At 42.6% G+C, this 18,363-nt stretch overlaps 1 protein-coding gene across 10 annotated transcripts in view; it reads left to right on the top strand.

Annotated features, from left to right (window-relative positions):
- Nucleotides 1–443: 443 nt before the first annotated feature.
- The window catches only part of LOC133602392 (ATP-dependent translocase ABCB1-like), a 129,554-nt gene continuing 111,634 nt past the window's right edge, over nucleotides 444–18,363 (top strand). For 9 of the 10 annotated variants that reach the window (XR_009814879.1, XM_061955581.1, XM_061955589.1 and 6 more), the window contains exon 1: nucleotides 444–528. The gene's annotated coding sequence lies outside the window, so the exon portion shown is untranslated. The remainder of the gene's footprint in view (nucleotides 529–18,363) is intronic. The other variant, XM_061955595.1, reaches the window with a different exon arrangement.

Here is an 18,363-nt window from a genome sequence, read left to right as displayed (position 1 = left end):
ATTCTCAAACAAACAAAACATTTTAAAGTAAAAGTAAATATAAGAGAAAATACACATGAGATTCAAATAAAAATCGATATCCATGAAAAAAAGAATATATTAAAAACATTTTAAAAAAGGGCTTATCTAAAACAATTTAAATTCCTCCAATAAAAACAACAATTTGAGGACTTTTTAAAATTTTCAATTATTTTCCAAGATTTTATTGTTGACTTGAAGTCATTAATCCAATGGGAAAATTACGGTTTCACTCGATTTTTGTGTATGAAAATTTTTACTAGCAATATAATAGTATTGATAACCATCTCAAGGTCGTTGTCGTTCATAAATATGCCAAATTTAATATCGGGACATCTCTTCAACATCACAGTATGTGACCTTTCAGATGCGCCGTCGTAAAATATGAAAATGAAGTGACGTAGTCTTCGCGCATGTGTGGACCGATCGGTTCTTCCGGTACGGGTGCAACACAGTGTCATTTGACTTCCTTCAATAGCTCTGAATGTGGGGACGGAACACCAGCTGAAGGTCTGTTCAGAATTTTTCAAAGAATATTACTTGATAATAACGTATTGCAGTTTGTTTGTGTTTATATTTAGAAACCATGTGTTTTGAGTTACGTCATCTTAATTCTGGCATGGTCACTTGTCCCGTATTTATTTGCTTACTTTGCCAGTGTTCCCAAGTAACGTCAATTCTGGCTAGAATGTTTTTTGTAATCTTCTTTCGGATTAGAAAAATGCAAAAACTTAAAAAGAATGAAACAGCAGCAGGACGTCAGTGTCAGTAACGTTACACAACAAGACAAAGACAACACCTAATTATTCTGGACTATGACCATGGCCTTTAATTGACCTATACAGCACAAACAACCATTTCAACTGCACAAACTGTTTCAGCTTGTTCTGTCTTTCAATGACTATACAAACTGAACGGTTGAGCTTTACCCTACTCACAGGGAACTTTTATTCAACTGTTGCCATTCAACATATACGGCACACTTCTCCCGGTGCGTCACTCTAAACCCTACGGTTAGGAATAACACACATACAGTTAAAGTTAAAGTACCCATGATTGTCACACACAGACTAGGTGTGGCGAAATTATTCTCTGCATTTGACCCATCACCCTTGATCGCCCCCTGGGAGGTGAGGGGAGCAGTGAGCAACAGCGGTGGCCGCGCCCGGGAATCATTTTTGGTGATTTAACCCCCAATTCCAACCCTTGATGCTGAGTGTCAAGCAGGGAGGTAATGGGTCCCATTTTTATAGTCTTTGATATGACTCGGCCGGGGTTTGAACTCACGACCTACCGATCTCAGGGCGGAACAAGCAATTCCTATTGCTACATCCCTTTTCTTTTAATAAAGAGAGTATTATTTTCAAATATTAAATCAGAAAAAATTACATTTTAAGTTGCTACTCTACAAACTCAAAATAGTATGCATTTTCAAATATGCTACTTATTTAAACATTCTTAGTGCAAAATAAATATTACATTCAGTTTCACAGTGCATAATTATTATTATTATTTTTTTTAAGTTACCGAACAATGTATCTTAGCTTTAGCTTATTTTCAGAACATAACCATAAGAGCCTTTACTCATCATACCTAAACCTCAGTTCACCTTTCTTTCTTTTCTTTTTTTTTCTCTCTGAAGCTAAGTACACACAAATTTATTCAAATGTCTTGGACGCTGTACCACACGTCCTGACCGTGTAGTGGTTTGTGAGCTCTCAGTGTTTTGAGACACTGGGTCGAGTCTCGTCTCAGTTTGGGATTGTTCTGACCTGTCCGGTTGCGTATCCACAGCTTTTCTCAGATGGCAACGATTTCTTCTGAGAACACTGCCTGTGTCCAGCTCCACTGAATAGGATCTGTTACCAAGTGGAGTGCTCACTGTAGCCTTTCTCCATAAGGTGTTCGTATCAAAAGGCTGCACTCGCACAATATCACCTGGTTTCAAAGAGTCCATGTCCTTGGCAGTTTGGTTGTAGTATTTTGATTGTCTCTGTCGGTTCTTCAAGAGTCCTATTGTTGGTCACTTTTGGCTCGAGTAGGCTGTCTGATCGGTAGAAGTGTCCTTGTTCTCCTGCTTAAGAGTCTTTGTGCAGGGCTCGTATCCAAACCTTGGGTTGGGGTGTTGCGATGATCCAAAATGGCTAAATACGGGTCCTGTCCAGCTAGTTTTGCCTTCCTCATCAGTCGTTTGGCTGTTTTAACAGCTGATTCCGCTTTGCCATTACTTTGCGGATAGCCAGGAGAGGAAGTTTTGTGCATAAATTCCCATTTGCGACTGAAATTTGCAAACTCTGCAGAACTAAATTGGGGTCCGTTGTCTGAAAAAATAACGTCCGGAATGCCTTGTCGAGCCAAGTGAGCTTTCAGCTTTCGAATGACTGTGCTTGACTTTGTATCTGGCAAGTAGTCCACCTCCCAGAAATTGGAGCAGTAGTCCACAGTCACTAGATACTCTTTGTTGTCAAAAGTAAACAAGTCTGTTCCAACTTTAGCCCATGGTCTGGTAGTGATCTCATGTGGTTGTAGTGTCTGTCTTTGTTGTTTTGTGTCCATAGATCGACATGTGTCACATTTAGCAATGTGCTTTTTGATATGGTCGTTCATACCGTGCCAATACACGCAGTCTTTTGTCACCGGCTCTTTTGTCACAATACTATCCAGTGCATAAATGTTGTCGTATTGGACCTGAATGAGTTTTATTGCTTCACTTGCTCTGCGGCCAAGATGTGCAGTTTTACAGTCTGCTCCTACAACTTGAAACTCAACTTTGTACTTCTTCTGATTTCTTGGATTTGTCATCTTAACTTTGCATTTTCCTAACGGACACAATTTTGACTTATTGTACATTACCAACACCTTGTCAGTGTGCTCCAATTTCACATCTGGATTCAGCAGGTTGATTGGAATGACATTGCAAGTTGCACCGCAGTCAATCTGGAAGTTCACAATGTTTTCCTTAATCTTCATCCAAGCAAACAGTTGCTCTGTTTAGCCATTTTGTTTCTCTGCTATTTGGTTCACTTCTGCTGCTTTTATTGTTACTGCTGTGACTGTCATTATCTCTTCACATGAATCTAAATCAGTCTCTGCTATTGTGTGAACTTTCTTCTTGTAGTATTCTTTCATACCTGTACTGCTTCTGCATGCCACTGCAAAATGATTGTCCTTGCCACATTTCTTACATTTTTTCCCAAAAGCTCGGCACTTTTGCTTGAGCCTTTAATATGTTTTTCCACAGTATTTGCAAGATATTTCATTAATCCTGACTTTTCTTGTTGCATGTTTTACTGCATGTATTCCTCTGCGCCATGTACTTCTATTGCTTTGCTGTACTCTCGTGAAATCTCCATTGACCTGCAAATTAGTAAACATTTGTCCAGATCTAACTTGTCCTCTCTGAGTAGGCTTTCTCTCCAACTTGAGCTGTGCGTGCCGCAAACAACCCTGTCCCCTCATAGCGAATCTTTTAATTGCCCAAAGTTGCAGGAACTTGCCAGCGATCTCAAGTCACAACCAAGCTGCGTGTCGATTGATTCTCCCGCAGCTTGGTTTTGTGCGAAAAATCAGTATCTTTCCACGGTTTCATTCACTTTGGGGTTGCAATGTCCATCTAGCTTAGTGATCAAACTGGAAACAGTCACTCTTGTGTCTAAACCTATTAGCGTTCCACATAGCTCTCTGCCGCGTTCTCCAATGAGGTAGTAAAAAGTTTTACCCGCGCTAGCTCGATATACAGCATCAATTTTTCTTTCCAGGTCTTCCATGACTTGGCAAGATTCACAGAGTCCATACACCATTGTTGAGGGGGTTTTAATCCATCCATCCTTGTGCCTCTTGAACTTGTATTTTCTGCTCGCTCAGCGGTAGCTCACTGCTATGCTAACAGCACTTAGCTTCCTTCAGCTTCGTTCGAAAAAAATCTCTTGTTTTTCCGGTACCTGCGCTGTCCTCACCGCTCAAAACGATCCGCTGCCACCATGTTTCAGCTTGTTCTGTCTTTCAATGATTGTACAAACTGGACGGTTGAGCTTTACCCTACTCACAGGGAACTTTTATTCAACTGTTGCCATTCAACATATACGGCACACTTCTCCCGGAGCGTCACTCTAAACCCTTTGGGTAGGAACAACACACATACAAGCAATTCCTATTGCCACACAAACCAGCACAAAAGAATGAGACTATTTCAACAGAGTTTTGCAGGGGGGCCAACTTCACAAAGGCCTTGTAAATATGCAAATGCCATGCAGGAACATCACAGGCTTAATGCAGGGAGTGAAGTCATGGAGAGAGGAGCAAACCGACAGGTAAAATGGACTAACATATAACAAGAGATATTTCACAAAAAAATAAAACATTGTGTTGCTTGCTCATCGTAAGTGCAGTTCAGTGGCATTGTGACTTTTCATTTTAGGGTGTTCATAGTCGGGACAGATTGCAGGGAGACTCTGAAGGCAATAGACAGAGGACGGAGCAATACCAGCCACAACCAAAATTCATGGATACTCAAGTTCTGTCAAACAAAACTTTAAAGAACAACTGCACTTTTTTGAAAATTTCCCTATCGTTCACAATCGTTATGAAAGACATGATGACGAATGTCATTTTTTTAATGCATTCTAATTTGTAAATAAAAGTCAGCTGACAGCGGAGCGAATAGGAAGTCCTCTATTCCGCCCATAAAACCTGTTAAAAAAAAAACAAATCATCCAAAAAGCGGCAACAATACTCATTTACATTTCGTGACTTGAATATTAACCAAGTATTAGTGATATTGGTATTATAAGCGTTAACTCAGACAAACTATAGCGGCGCTGTGATCACGAGCTTGTGTGCCAATGTTGCTTTCCCGATACCCTGCTCGTCAATCTATATTCCAGATCATAATTCCACCCTCCTTTGCTTTGCGAGGATTATGAGTCAGTCTACATGTAAATGGGAATTTATGTTTATGTGTGCGTGTGAGCGTGTATGTCCCAATGTTGAACTCGTTCCTATGCCCCTGGCCTCAAGGACTTAATAGCCTGATTAGCTGTGAGCTTCCTCAATCAGCTGAAAACATAATTAAAATAATTTTTAATCGGTCCAAAGGTGAACTCTGTTTCCCTGAGGGCAGTGGTTCATAAACTTTTTTCACCAAGTACCACCTCCAAAAAGCCGAGTAGGCCTAAATTGCCATTAAAAACAAGGCAGGGGTTTTATTTAACAAGTATATTTAATATTTTTAAATATACACACAGTTTGAACAGTAACGCTGTGTTTGAATAAAGAAAAATAAAACATTGTACATTAATTATTTAGTGTACCACTAGATGGAGCCCGAGAGTATGGTCAACCCAGTTTCAATGATTGGTCAAAAGGCACTTACGGGACTGCAGGGCGCCATGATGACCGCTACTAATTTTGAGCTGATGCAAATGTCTATGGCACTTCCTCATTATTTTTTCGACATGTGAAATTGCCCTGTTGTGCAGCATTGGCCTCCTACACCCACGACAATTGTGAAAAGCTTTGGCATTGCTTTCCGCACAACCAAGGCTAAAGAAGATTTTGGCACAATGAGGGTAACAAAGTTATTTTTTTGGTCGTTCTGTGTATTTTTTACGTTTATTGCCCCGTTGGGTGCATGTTAGACAGTTTGCTGGTCTCTAAACACTGCAGGAATGTAGCAGCAGAGTGCGTCAAATACGGCCACAGAATTCTACTTTTACGAAATATAAGCATGTTTTGTTGTAAGTTTACGAGCTGGAGTATGTTTTGACTGTAGACATATTATTTTAGTATATTTTGTCAGAAAAACTAACGTCAAAATGACAGCAATTGAATGCTTCCGGGCACAGCCCATGCCTTTGGCAGCAAAAACGGTGCCTGTTGCTCTCTCTATTTTTTGTATTCCGACACATGACTTTTTCCCGGAAGTAAAAAAAAATGGAGGTCAACCAAGCCAAGATTGCTTTTGTGTGCAAACTATCTACATACGCAAGAGGCCTAGATCTTCCTGCAAAAAGCAGATATGAGCAAAAAAATCTAACAATGTAATGGAATACTTTATCAAAAATAGATTTAATATTAAGGATTATCCATCAGTCACCTTATCAGACATGACAAACTATCTTGTGCTCAAGACATCATTCTATACAACAAAACAGATGAAAACTTGGAAAATCACAGAGGCCTACAACTTCTCGGTGTGTGGCTGGGTCAAGGAAATTGTTGTCAAAACTCTCCCGGATAAATCATGCATATTTTTTGCTCAGGTAACGTTGCATTTCATGATTCAACTTTGCATCTATAGCTATGTTTGTTGTTGCACGCTTTGTTTATGAGTACGCGTGTTTTACCGTCTCTATCAAAATATAACTATCGATCTCAACATTAGTATGTGCTGAAAGCTTCATTTGTGATTGCTACCTTATGGTTAAGCCTTAACTCTCTCACATTTACTTTTGTTTAATTTGACTCGCCGAGTTGGTGCTTTACGAATCACTTGTTGCAAAAATGTGTTTTAAGAAATGCAAATAATATCAAAATAATACTGAAATTGGAAACACTAAACATTAAAAGTATATCAAACAAATCTTTAATGTAGTTATCACTGCAAACGTGTGCATTCTACGACTCTGCTCTCTTGGAATATAGTGCATGCTATTTTTCTCGTCGTTTCATAAAATCTTGCACTGCGCCGCCCTTGTTGATTTCCTCTCAAAGAACTTTGAAGAAACATTTATCCTTTTTACGATTTGAACAGTTCGTACAGCCGAAAACAACGCAAGCATTGGCAGGGCCATAACTAGGACTTGACAAATACCGCGGTCAAAAAATGGTAGTCTGGCTTCCGGTTTGGCGACAAGATGGAGTAGTCGCACTTTTCCACGCTCCCGCAAATTTCATTCCTACCATTCTGTACAGCTCGACTGAATGCAGTAACTGCTACTAACGTTTTAATAGTACTAATACTTTTTCGCGCTGAATGAGAAAATGTCTAACAGATCCAAAAAGGAGGAGCAAAAGAAGGACTTGGCGGCCAGTACCATCATGGCTACGCTAACTACAATGCTAGCGGACCACAAGACTTCTCTCTCGTCGGAGTTTAACTCCGCCTTTTCCAAACTCAACAACACGCTGGATTGTATACAGACCACACTTCTGGAAAACCAGAAGCGCCTCTCCTCACTAGAACTGTTTGCCGACACGACCAGCCGGCTATGAACACCAAGCTAACATTCGTAACCGAGGAGAACGCGAGGCTAAAAGCTAAGCTAATAGACTTGGAGAGCAGAAGTCGTCGAAACAACATACGAATTGTCGGCGTACCTGAAAACATTGAAGGTCCACATCCAACAACGTTCTTCTCTCAACTGCTGGTCGAGGTCCTGGGTGAACACACGCTGTCGTCGACCCCGGAGCTGGACCGTGCCCACCGCTCGCTAACAGCAAAGCCAGGCCCCGGTGAGAGGCCGCGGGCTATCGTGATATGCTTCCACCGATTCCAGACGAGGGAGCTGGTGGTGCGGGAGGCTCGGAAACGCAGAGGCAAACTAAGGTACAAGGACTCACCGGTACACATCTTCGAAGACTACTGCCCCGAAATACTGGAACAGCGGGCCGTGTACCGTGACGTCATGAGGGATCTCTACAATCTGGGCCTCAAACCAGCACTCCACTATCCAGCTAAGCTAATGGTTTCAACCGAGGATGGAAAGAGACGGCGACTCACATCTCTCAAAGACGCCCAAGATTTTGTCAAGTCCCACAATCAACGCAGCCAAGAACATGCAAAAGAGTAATCTCAGTCGGTATGACTTTATTGAAACTTTGTTTGATACGATGTGACTACCCCACAGAGCATGGCAGGGTGGCGCTAGCTTGGCTAACTGCAGCCATGTCTGGATGCCACACTGCCGACACCAACCTTAATAATCAACGCCTGCTTTATCACGATAAACCATGCTAACATAACTCTAACTCCAGGCCTGACCGTGAATATCACATCGGTGTGTTCACTCATTGGATCCACTTTCAACCCGCAATATTGTTCATTCTGTTTTATTTTGCTACATCGACACTCAAATTATTTTGTCTCCCCTTTACATTTAGTTATCATGTTCTAATAGATATATATTTTTACACGGTGGTTTACTTTTTTGTTATTTGACCTAACTGCTGATCTACTTATTTCTTGGTTGGTTACTGTTATTCCTTACCTATACATCCATGATGGTATACATGTTTATGCGTGTGTGTGTGTGTGTGTATATGCATATATATATAAGTGTATGTATGTGTGTATGTATATGTGTGACACCGCTTGCTTGTACTTTACATTTACTTTATTTCGCCACATGCTTTTTGAGTTGTTTATACTTTATAATCTATTTTTCTCGCTTTCTGAAGTTATCTTAGTACTGGGTACTACGTTTCCTGAGGGAATATATTGCAGTTTTGATGCACTTTAATATGTTCTGACTCAGTTGGAGCCAATCTGTTGTTCTCGGGAGGTGGAAAAACCCGGAAGCCGATATGGATACGTCCATGCAGGCGCAAGGACAGCGCACTGCTGTGAAAAGGACACTTAAGGTTCAGTTTCGACAATGGGGTTCTCAGGTCCTGGGACGATGGCCCTGTAGGTGGTTGCCAGGTTTAATCCACCTGGCATTGTTGTATGTTGTTGTGTCTGTGAGAATGTGTGTGAGTCTGTTGTGTTTTCTATATGTACGTGTGTTTATTGGTTTGTTTATCTCCTTATTCCTTCCTCTCACGCTTCTGTTTCATCCCCTCCTCTTACCAGTACTCTCTGCAGTCCCCAGTTATCGTGCATCAGCCTCCCTCCTGACCTGCTTGTATACATCAGCCCGTTCTGCTCTCCTAGTTGGACATGGTGAGACATGACAAGCACCAGTAATACACTTAGATTTGTTTCATGGAACGTGAGGGGAGTGGGGAGCGCCACTAAAATTGGGAGGGTCTGACCCATTTGCAACACCTCAAAGGAGATATATTTTTCATTCAGGAGACCCACCTTCGCAACAGAGAGATTTCACGACTTAAAAGAGGCTGGATCAGCCATATTTTCCATTCAAAATTCAACGAAAGGGCCAGGGGCACAGCTATCCTTATTCGTAGAAATATTTCATTCGAACTCAATCAAACTGTAGCAGACCCGGCTGGTCGTTATATTATTGTGTCTGGAAAGCTGCAAGGCACCCCAGTCATACTCGCTAGCGTTTATGGACCCAACTGGGATGACAACTCTTATGTGACTAAATTGTTTACATAATTTCCGAACATTGGAAACCATTTCATCATTATGGGCGGGGACTTTAACCTGGTGCAGGATCCTGTACTGGATCGATCATCTAACAAACTGGCTCCCTTATCTAATTCAGCTAAAACACTGGATACTTTCGCTAAACAGTTGGGTCTTACAGACCCATGGAGACATGCCTCCCCTACAATTAAACAATTCTCCTACTTCTCCCATGTACATCACACTTACACTCGGATAGACTTCTTTCTTCTCGACAATAGATTGCTTTCCAAAACCAAAACATGTAATTACCATATTATCGTAATCTCCGATCATGCCCCCACCTCAGTCGACATCAATATGGACACTCAACCTAGACCCCTTAAACAATGGCGATTCAACTCAGCCTTACTAGCAGAAGACCGTTATAGGAATTTTCTACACGATCAAATTAAGTGTTTTTTCGAACTGAACGACTCGCCAGAAATTGGAAGAGGTATACAATGGGAAGCATCTAAAGCCTATATTAGAGGACAACTTATATCTTTTGTTTCAAACCTAAATAAGACAGAGACCATTCAAATCACTGGGCTGCTCCGCAAGATTAAGGATCTCGACGATAAATACGCTTCAAACCCAGACCCGACACTATATAAAGAACGCCTTCGCCTACAAACTGACTTTCACCTTATGTCTGTTAATAGAGCGAAATTACAACTGCTCAAATCCAGACAACGATTTTTTGAATCTGGGGAGAAAGCTGGCAGGCTCTTATCCCACCGGGTCAGGGAGGAAGCATCTTCGAGGCTAATCACGTCTATTCGCTCTAACACAGGAGAACTACATACTGATCCAGCTAAGATTAATGAAACATTTGCTGCATTTTATACAACGTTATATACCTCAGACTGCCCCCCTTCCTCAGATGAGCTGTTTGGCGATAAAACATTCCCACAGATAGAACGTGGGACTGCGAGGGGCCTGGGCCAGCCCATTAGTGTCATTGAGATCACAGAAGCCATCAAATCCTTACAGAACAATAAGTCACCCGGCCCGGATGGCTTCAGTGCAGAATATTACAAGACTTTCTCCAGTGCTCTTGCTCCGGCTCTAAGAGACATGTATAATGAAGCTTTTCTGCAACATCGCCTCCCAGAAACCTTATCGAGGGCCACCATTTCTCTCATCCTAAAAAAAGAGAAAGACCCCCTGCTTTGCAGCAGCTATAGACCAATTTCGCTCTTAAATGTAGATCTAAAAATTATATCCAAGGTTCTCGCTCTCCGGCTCCAAAGGGTGATGCCTTCCATCATCTCGTTGGATCAAACAGGTTTTATGCTAGGCCGGCAATCCTCACACAACACTCGGCTCCTCCTAAACATTATCCATTCGCCAAACCCTTCGACCCCGGAGGTGGTAGTGTCCCTCGATGCGGAGAAAGCCTTTGACAGGGTTGAATGGGAATATCTATTTGAAGTGATGGGTCGGTTTGGTTTTAACGAAGATTTCATTCTCTGGGTTAAACTTTTGTACTTGTCCCCAATAGCCTCGGTACGTACAAATAATACACTATCCGCCCCAATTTTTCTAAAAAGAGGCACTAGACAGGGTTGCCCGTTATCTCCACTACTGTTTGCTATTGCGATAGAACCCCTCGCTCTTTGGCTGCGCGCAGAGGCGGGCTTTAAAGGTATCACCCGGTCGGACACGTTGCACAAAGTCTCGCTTTACGCGGATGACCTGCTCCTGTACATCTCGGACCCTGCTAGCTCACTCCCGGTAATATTTGACATTTTGGAGCGGTTTGGCACACACTCTGGTTACAAACTTAACTACCAAAAAAGTGAGCTGTTTCCGATTAATTCCTTAGCTAAACAGTTACCACGATCTCTAGCGGCATTCAAATGGGCACATGATGGGATTCATTACTTGGGGATCCTTATTACTCCGGCTATGTCTGATATGCTCCGGGCAAATTTTTTACCTCTAATTGAAAAGATGGAGAAGAACTTTGCCCGCTGGTCTGTTTTACCATTATCTCTCGCTGGCCGGATCAATCTGATCAAGATGATCACTCTGCCTAAATTCTTTTACCTTTTTCAACATATCCCCATATTTATTACTAAATCATTTTTCGATAAATTAGACAAATCAATATATAAATTTTTATGGGGGGCCGGATTGGCTCGAATCCGTAAGTCTGTCCTACAATCTCCCAAATCTGAAGGAGGGCTCGCTCTCCCCAATTTCAGACAATACTATTGGGCGGCTAATGTACAGAAACTCCTATACTGGATGGATGGAGGCTCTCAGACCCTCCCGGCCTGGGTGTCCCTTGAAACGGCAATCCCACACTCCTCATTACATTCTTGCTTATGCTCATCACTTTCTTTCCCATTTAAACTTGAAGGCGCAAACACCATCGTGTCAATCTCCATTGAAATATGGAACCAGCTACGAAAACACTTGGGTTCTCAGGGCCCATCTATATTGACCCCGCTACTTAAAAACCAATTATTTAAACCTTCCCGTACTGACCCCGCATTTATGACTTGGCACGATCATGGTATCACCACTGTGAAAGACCTCTATGCAGACGGAGTGTTCTCATCCTTCACTGAACTCTCTTCCAAATACGATTTGCCGAACTCCCACCTTTTTCGTTTCTTTCAGGCGCGGGACTTCGTGAAGAAGCAGTTCCCACACTTTCCAAATCGTCCTCCGGAAACTCTTATAGATACATTGTTATCTTTGAGCCCTAATCATAAAAAATGTATCTCCGTGTTATATACCTCCTTAAGTTCAGTTGCTCCAAACTCTCTATCAGTGATAAGAGCCTCGTGGGAGAGCGATCTTAATATCAACATATCCGATCAACACTGGAACTCGGCCCTGAAACTGGTTCACTCCTCCTCAACCTACTCAGTGGCCTAGTGGTTAGAGTGTCCGTCCTGGGATCGGTAGGTTGGGAGTTCAAACCCCGGCCGAGTCATACCAAAAACTATAAAAATGGGACCCATTACCTCCCTGCTTGGCACTCAGCATCAAGGGTTGGAATTGGGGGTTTAATCACCAAAATGATTCCCGGGCGCGGCCACCGCTGCTGCCCACTGCTCCCCTCACCTCCCAGGGGGTGATCAAGGGTGATGGGTCAAATGCAGAGAATAATTTCGCCACACCTAGTGTGTGTGTGACAATCATTGGTACTTTAACTTTAACTTTAATATGTGCCCGTCATAGTCTCATCCAATGCAAAGTAATCCATAAAATTCACTACACTAATTCAAAACTATCCAAAATTTACCCCACTGTTAGCAATACCTGCAATAGATGCAAACAATCTCCGGCTGATCACGTCCATATGTTCTGGTCCTGCTCTAAACTATGTTCCTTTTGGGAGGACATTTTTGACACAATTGGAAAAGCATACGGTCAAAACTTTCCTCCCAACCCATTATCAGCCATTTTTGGCGTATGCCCCGATAACATGTGCCCGGTACCACTAAAACGCGCTGTTGCTTTTACGACCTTGCTGGCCAGGCGATTGATCTTGTTTAATTGGAAGCTGGCTCGCCCCCCATCACACGGCCGTTGGATTAGAGAGGTTCTCTACAACCTAAAACTGGAAAAACTTAGGTTTTCGCTAAAGGGCTCGGTTCAAGCATTTGAAAGCTCATGGAGCCCTTTTTTGCTGTATGTCAACTCTCTTGACCTATGCCCAGACGCAGATGAGGAATAATCTCCCTTTTATTTAGTAGTATTATGTTATTCTATTTTTATTTTATTATATATTATTATTATTATTACTAATTTTTATTTTATTTTATTATTATATATATATATATATTTATTTTATTTTTTTATATATATCTGTCTGTCTCTGGCCGCGTATATGTGTGTGTGTGTGTGTGAGAATGTGTCTGTCTTTGTCGTCTTGTTACATAATTGCGCCATTTGTCCCTCGTTAGTGGGACCTGAGTGGGGTGGGAGGGTGGGTGGGTGGTTTGGGTTTTAAGGGAAAGGGTGTGAATCATGTACTAACTTTAAAATTGTACTGTTTGGACTTGCACTTTTTTCTGTCTGTTTGAAAATGCCAATAAAAAAAAGTTGAAAAAAAAAAAAAAAAATGGTAGTCTAAGAGAAGCTTTGAAAGGCTGAAAGAAACCATGGGAGTCCGAGCACCATATTAATAAAAAAGTGGACTGTTACAAAATCATGCTGATTGTCAAAGACTTTAGATAATATAACATGATAGTTATACCTCAATGAATGCTTTTATTATTTATATACAAACCCCAAAACCGGTGAAGTTGGCACGTTGTGTAAATCGTAAATAAAAACAAAATACAATGATTTGCACATCCTTGTCAACCTATATTCAATTGAATACACTGCAAAGACAAGATACTTAACGTTCGAACTGGAACATTTTGTTATTTTTTGCAAATATTAGCTCATTTGGAATTTGATGCCTGCCACATGTTTCAAAAAAGCTGGCACAAGTGGCAAAAAAGACTGAGAAAGTTGCGGAATGCTCATCAAACACTTATTTGGAACATTCCACAGGTGAACATGCTAATTGGGAACAAGTAAGTGCCATGATTGGGTATAAAAGCAGCTTCCTTGAAATGCTCAGTCATTCACAAACAAGGATGGAGCGAGGGTCACCACTTTGTGAACAAATGCGTGAGCAAAGTGTCGAACAGTTTTTAAGAACAACATTTCTGAACGAGTTATTGCAAGGAATTTAGGGATTTCACCATCTACGGTGGGCAGCACGGTGGAAGAGGGGTTAGTGCGTCTGCCTCACAATACGAAGGTCCTGAGTAGTCCTGGGTTCAATCCCAGGCTCGGGATCTTTCTGTGTGGAGTTTGCATGTTCTCCCCGTGACTGCGTGGGTTCCCTCCGGGTACTCCGGCTTCCTCCCACCTCCAAAGACATGCACCTGGGGATAAGTTGATTGGCAACACTAAAATTGGCCCTAGTGTGTGGATGTGAGTGTGAATGTTGTCTGTCTATCTGTGTTGGCCCTGCGATGAGTTGGCAACTTGTCCAGGGTGTACCCCACCTTCCGCCCGATTGTAGCTGAGATAGGCTCCAGCGCCCCCCGCGACTCCAAAGGGAATAAGCGGTAGAAAATGGATGGATGGACCATCTACGGTCTGTAATGTCATCAAAAGGTTCAGAGAATCTGGAGAAATCACTGCACGTAAGCAGCTAAGCCCGTGACCTTCAATCCCTCAGACTGTACTGCATCAACAAGCGACATCAGTGTGTAAAGGATATCACAACATGGGCTCAGGAACACTTCAGAAACCCACTGTCAGTAACTACAGTTGGTCGCCACATCTGTAAGTGCAAGTTAAAACTCTCCTATGCAAGGCGAAAACCGTTTATCAACAACGCCCAGAAACGCCGTCGGCTTCGCTGGGCCTGAGCTCATCTAAGATAGACTGATACAAAGTGGAAAAGTGTTCTGTGGTCTGACGAGTCCACATTTCAAATTGTTTTTGGAAACTGTGGACGTCGTGTCCTCCGGACCAAAGAGGAAGGGAACCATCCGGATTGTTATAGGCGCAAAGTTGAAAAGTCAGCATCTGTGATGGTATGGGGGTGTATTAGTGCCCAAGACATGGGTAACTTACACATCTGTGAAGGCGCCATTAATGCTGAAAGGTACATACAGGTTTTGGAGCAACATATGTTGCCATCCAAGCAACGTTACCATGGACGCCCCTGCTTATTTCAGCAAGACAATGCCAAGCCACGTGTTACATCAACGTGGCTTCATAGTAAAAGAGTGCGGATACTAGACTGGCCTGCCTGTAGTCCAGACCTGTCTCTCATTGAAAATGTGTGGCGCATTATGAAGCGTAAAATACCACAACGAAGACCCCCGGACTGTTGAACAACTTAAGCTGTACATCAAGCAAGAATGGGAAAGAATTCCACCTGAGAAGCTTAAAAAATGTGCGACGCGCAACGCCACACACAGATAAATAATAAGATTTAAAAAATAATAAAAAAAAATAAAAAATGAATAAAATAAGTAAATAATTAAAAAAAAAAGAATAAAAAAAAAAAAAGAATAAAAGCCTGGCAGGCCACCAGACCGCAGTGCCCGCAATCCGCGCCAGCCGACGAGGCAATGAGGGGTGCGCCGAACCCCAACCCCCCATGCATGTGTACAAGGCCCCCAGAGTGTCTACTGTGTAGTAAAAATTAGGAGGTCAGCCGTTACAGCCGACCTCCAGTCCCTATTGATGTGTGTACTGTAGCGTGTGTGAGATATGTATACTTGTAGGAACTAATAATGCGATTAAAAATTAAAATTGGGGGACATCAAGGTCATGGTGTGTCCCAACCAAGCCGAGCCCCCCAAATCCTAATTGTCTAATATGCAGCTAAGACTGAGGGATGGACAAGCAGGGGACAAGACAGGAGGACTGGAGCCCCATAGGAGGCATCCTCATCCCCCCGCCATGCCTCCCCGCAGGACAATCCCCCAAAGTCTTATATATGTGTGACTGTGTGTGCTATAAGTAGGAGGAGTAGAGGGCCCGGACAGTGGAGTTTGCTTGTTCTCCTTGTGACTTTGTGGGTTTCCTCCGGGTACTCTGGCTTCCTCCCACCTCCAAAGACATGCAGCTGGGGATAGGTTGATTGTCAGCACTAAAATTGGCCCTAGTGTGTGAATGCGAGTGTGAATGTTGTCTATCTGTGTTGGCCCTGTGATGAGGTGGGTATATATATATATATATATATATATATATATATATATATATATATATATATATTAGGATGGGCGATATTGGCTTTTATTAATATCTTGATATTTTTAGGCCATATCGCGATATACGATATATATCTCGATATTTTGCCTTAGCCTTGAATGAACACTTGATGCATATAATAGGGCGCATTAAAGGAGTCATATTATTATTATTTTTCTAAATGTAAAACACTTCCTTGTGGTCTACATAACATGTAATGGTGGTTCTCTGGTCAAAATGTTGCACAAATGATGTTTATGGGACCATGTCCTTCGCTATGTAATAAGTTACTGCGGACGTTATCTCCTTGTGTTTGTGACTATGTTTTTCATATGGTGTTGATCTGTAAATGGAAGACGTCAGGCTCGTCAGTGCAGGTTGTTTCGTCATTTTTTGGGGTGTGGCACCGGCCAGAGATGTTAACTACGGAGTTTCAAGCACTCTTCATTTTCTCGCGGGTGACTTTTTAAATGAAAGAACAAATTAGTGGTCCTGCTACCAATGTTCCCTCTAATTGTTCATGTGTGTGAGCAAACACAAAAACTCCCTGAGCATTCAGTGGAGCACATGTGAGCAACATCACACGTGGCAATACCAGCAGCACACGTGGCAATACCAGCAGCACACTTGTCTCAAACCAATCTTTTATAATAACACTCAAATGAGTGGAGTCATTTTCATATTATTTTGTAATATTAGTGATTTGGCCCACTTGTAATGAAAATAAAAGAAATCTTGTTTTTCATAAGCTATGGATTAGTATTGTACAAAAAGTCTGGGTGGGGGTCCTGCTTTGGAAATCATTTGTACCCCTTTCAGAGATCACATTTAGTTGCCCTTAAACATCCTCATGTTGCACAATGAAATGTAAGCATAGGATGAAGTGTGCATTCCTGTAACTTTCTCTAGTAACAGCATTCCATGATTAATATCAATAAATTAACATTAATAATAAATGACAGTAGAATAAGCACACGTATGACTGAGGAGTCATTAGTGTAACTTTGTGTGGTGTTTGAGTTGTCCGACTTTTTGTGTGGCCATAAACGCACCAGTGGCTTAGTGCTATGCGTGTTGGTGACAGATGACAAGTTGCTTTTGGCCTGGTTTGTACGGCAGAAAATGACTAGTTTTTCGAGATAGAAGTTTTTTACTCATGTTTTTGGTGTGGTTATGGCCGAATATAAACTGTTTTGTTCAATAAAGTGATCGATATAATTCCTGTCCTCGAAGCATCTCGATATACGTTACAATAATTGAACGGTGTTGACGAACACCGTTAGGGCCGCTTGTTGTCACTGTCACTCAGAGTTGCATTGCAAAATTACACAGAATAAATGTGTTTATTTTGTTTAGAATTCAGATGGGATTTGATTTGGTGCGCGGCATATATTTGCTGTGCACAGAGGACGCTTGAGCAGTGCGCAATTGCGCAGGCGCACACCTTAGAGGGAACGTTGGCTGCTACCTTTTGTAGCAACGCTTCTGCTGCATACTTTGCATATTACTGCTGAATATCTTCCCGCTTGAAGCCAAACGACCGCCAGATGATGGACCCCGTGCTGTTTATATATATATATATATATATATATATATATATGTATGTATGTATATATGTATGTATTAATAAGGTTATCCAAAAAATAGTGCTCGATACCGTAGTAGAGCGCAATATATGTATGTGTGGGGAAAAAATCACAAGACTACTTCATCTCTACAGGCCTGTTTCATGAGGGGTTCCCTCAATCATCTCCATGAAGAATAAAAACAAAGGACCCAGATTTCCCTCACCCGGACGCGGGTCACCGGGGCCCCCCTCTGGAACCAGGCCCGGAGGTGGGGCACGATGGCGAGCGCCTGGTGGCCGGGCCTGCCCCCATGGGGCCCGGCCGGGCACAGCCCGAAGAGGCAACGTGGGTCCCCACTCCAATGGGCTCACCATCCATGGCAGGGGCCATAGAGGTCGGGTGAAATGTGAGCTGGGCGGAAGCCGAAGGCAGGGCACTTGGCGGTCCGATCTTTGGCTACAGAAGCTAGCTCTTGGGACGTGGAACGTCACCTAGCTGGGGGGGAAGGAGCCTGAGCTTGTGCGCGAGGCTTCGACGCACAGCATTCTACTCTGGCGTTGCCGGCAGTGAGAGGCGACGGGCTGGGGTGGCAATTCTTGTTGCCCCCCTGCTCAGAGCCTGCACGTTGGAGTTCAACCCAGTAGCCGAGAGGATAGCTTCCCTCCGCCTTTGGGTGGGGGGGCGGGTCCTGACTGTGGTTTGCGCTTACGCGCCAAACGGCTGCTCAGAGTACCCACCCTTTTTGGATTCACT

The sequence above is a fragment of the Nerophis lumbriciformis genome, linkage group LG04 (assembly GCF_033978685.3).
Source record: "Nerophis lumbriciformis linkage group LG04, RoL_Nlum_v2.1, whole genome shotgun sequence".
Lineage (NCBI taxonomy): Eukaryota > Metazoa > Chordata > Actinopteri > Syngnathiformes > Syngnathidae > Nerophis > Nerophis lumbriciformis.
This window is presented reverse-complemented; position numbering and strand designations above follow the sequence as displayed.